The sequence below is a fragment of the Tupaia chinensis genome, unplaced genomic scaffold (assembly GCF_000334495.1).
Source record: "Tupaia chinensis unplaced genomic scaffold, TupChi_1.0 Scaffold000179_1, whole genome shotgun sequence".
NCBI classification, from domain to species: domain Eukaryota; kingdom Metazoa; phylum Chordata; class Mammalia; order Scandentia; family Tupaiidae; genus Tupaia; species Tupaia belangeri.
The window spans coordinates 3,863,713-3,866,933 of record NW_006159654.1 but is presented as its reverse complement, the minus strand read 5'-3'; the positions used below and the strand labels follow the sequence as shown (position 1 = coordinate 3,866,933).

Sequence of the window (3,221 nt, the reverse complement as noted above, 5' to 3'; positions counted from 1 at the left end):
CAATTCTACTCTTTTAAAATAGTTTAACTAAAAACAAAAAAGCTCAACTAAATGAACCTGGTGCTCTTGTCCAATAAAAACATATGACGGAAAATGTCTACCATTTGACTCTGTAAGATTAAGCAATATTCACCCAATATGCTTGGGTTTGGGGGTAGATTTCAATCCATCATTGCCCTAGCACATCTCAATTACTAAATAAAAGATCAAATGCAATGTCCAACCCAAAGCCTCAGAGGAAAAGAGTTCAGTTCTCCAGAAAACAGTGATAGCTTTACAACATGAAATTTTACTACAGTATACCGGCATTAAATTAGTACTGCTGAAACAATACACTGAGAATTTACAATAACAACTGGAAGTTCCTTCTATTGCACATAAATAGAATCATGGAAACTTTTCATATTACCTAATTGTTTTATGGCCTTATGGATTTAATGAACCAAATGAAAACAGAATCTCCATTCTACATTTCATTCTTTATCTCTAGATTAGATACAATCTATTCTTAATTTCAAGGTAGAGTTTTACGAGTTTTACATGTCCATATTTCTTAAGCCACATTTAAGGAAACCATGTCTTAATTAGTTTCGAGTGTTGTCTCTTCATCTTGTACACGAAACTCTAGCAGGTTTAATCTTGGCATTTATCATCTGGTCAAGTCCTTCACATATTCTTCAACCAATCAAATCCGGTATTCACAACATCTTCTGTGTCAATAAAATAAGGTGTGAAATTAGTAGATTCGATGAAGACCTGTTTTTGTTTTGTGTTGCTTTGTTTTCCTTGCCACACTGTACTTCTAAATGCCATTTGGATTGGGTTTAGAAGATGGGGAAGTGTAACTACATCTTGGCCTGAGTCTCTTAGCAGTAGAGGTGTAGAAGAGAAAGCGAGATCACAAGGAGACTGGCTGTTGACCGCAGGACACTGCCAACAGCCTTGGTGGTGGCATTAACTGGGTTTGGGGCAGCCGAGGTATTCTGGGAGGAGTTACTTGGAAGTGTTACAACAGTTGTTTGATTTGAATAAATCTGCATGGGCAGGAGCAGCATCAGCAGCCCCAGCCCCAGCCTGGCCACCATCGCTCTGCCCATGTCCGATCCGTCGGTGCGTGGCACGTCTCACAAGATACCAGATGCTTCGAGAAGCGCTGGCTCCGGGGCAGGCACAGGTGCCGGCGAGGTGCATTAACTTTTTTTTACTCTGGCACAGATTTCCATGAAAGCTTCTGTTCATGGGTTTCTGCTCCAGTAAGTTGTGATTCTCTGTACTCACTTGTCTCTCCCATTTCGAGAGCAGTGGACCTCCTTGTGACCTCACTTCTCTTATGGATCTAAGAAGGGCTGTTGATTTTTCAGTTTAGCCTTTCACTTGTCAGAATGAAGTGATGATCTCCAAGATCTTTATGTGCTGAACAAGAAAACTTTACTTGGATCAGAAACTCTTTGGTTCACTTTTATAGTCCCCCCCACACACACACATACACACACAATCTCAGTAGCCTTAACCACTCCTATGTCCCAACATCACAGAGTGCTAGGTCCTGGTACTATGTGCCATGGTAGACATTAGATCGGTGCTTCTCAATCCCATTTTATTAACAGGATCAGAAACACCTGAAGATCTTTTGATAAGTATAGATACCTATGTTTTTTCAGTGACTTCCAGTGTGAAATCCTCATGCTCATTAAGTGCTAACTCAGTGCAGCAACTGGGTTTTCTTATCCTCGGCAATTGTCTCTTTCTTTTATAATTATGGGCATAGGTTTTTAAACTTGAAACTAAACTTGATCATCAAAAGAGGCAAAGTTGTGGTCAATGATTCATTTTTCCTACAGTACTTCCGGGAACATTGTTTAACATGGGAATAAGAATAATTTAACATTATGACCAAATCTAAATGTTGTTAACAGAGCTTATCCAATACTCCTATAAAACTGGAGTACTGTAGGCTAATTTTGGGAATTTTGACTAAAAATGAGCTTATATTACTCCCCAACTCCCATTCACCACACCATTGCACTGGTTTTTTTTTGTTTGTTTGTTTTTTCTGTTTTTGGTTTTGGTTCCTCCCCGCCAAAGTATATACAGGCTGGATTTCTTTCTAAGTCAAAGAACCACTCAAACATTAAGAATTCTTCTGCACTTTTTTGAAGTTTTTGTTTGTTCATTTATACACCACCATGACTGGATGAGGGTGGTATTACAGAGATGTGACTTTTGTAGTCACAAGACTAATATTCAAATCCAAGACACGTTTACTGATTTTAAGAACTTGAGCAATTTTGGGACCAAGAGTTAGCATAATGGCTATGTTGCTGGACTCTCACGTAGTCAACTGTGGTTCAAGTCCCAGACCTGGTAGCTTGAACTTATGCTGGGCGCGTGTGCATGCATGCCAAGATCCCAAGAAGAGAATGGAAGAGAAGGGATTACGGTGTGGCCATCCTCCCCGGGGAGAGATTTCTTGTTTTCTGTCTCTCTGTCTTTCTCTGACTTTCTGGCAAACACATGCACCCTATAGCAAAAATCCTCTCAAAAAAAAAAAAAAAGAACCGTGCAATTTTATTAAGCTTTATGAACCTCAATTTCTACATTAACGTAATATGTGGACACATAATAATCACTATGAACAATTGTTGGGAGAATTTAATACCATAATACAATAATACATGTAAAAACAGAAAGCCCTTATGTGTTGGATTCCCTCTTTCTTAGGTGATTTAGAATTGAAAACAGTTACTCTAGAAAGCATGGAAACTATAGGGTTTTCCCTTTACTTTTTCAGTTCTTTAATCATTGTTCTCATTTATCTCACTATTCAAAGACAAACTAGATGTAAAGAATTTTAATTGAGAAATGTTTTTCTTCTATTTTAATATCTTTGACAAGTCTATAAACTTAGAGTCCCTGCTAGGATTCATCTAAGCTTCCAAACTAGGAATTGAAAAAAACAAATGATAAAAACATAAATATTTTATACCTATTCTTCAGGTGACCTCAAATGTCATATTAAGAAATGTAAGAATTAGAATGCCTTTCAGAAAAATCTCATTGCAATATATATGTCTTTACTAATAATAATGCAAGCAACCAGGACTAGCTGATCAGGGTTGGTTAAGGCAGCTGGATCCCACATGGCCAAATGTGTGTTTTGAGTCCTGGACCTGGCAGCATGAAAAAACCTAAAGCAATGGTATGTGCAAGTCCAAAATCCT

General features: G+C 38.1%; 1 pseudogene; it reads right to left on the bottom strand.

Moving 5' to 3' along the window:
* Positions 1–857: 857 nt before the first annotated feature.
* On the bottom strand, positions 858–1,097 carry LOC102495950 (signal transducer CD24 pseudogene; annotated as a pseudogene).
* Between the last annotated feature and the right edge of the window lie 2,124 nt (positions 1,098–3,221).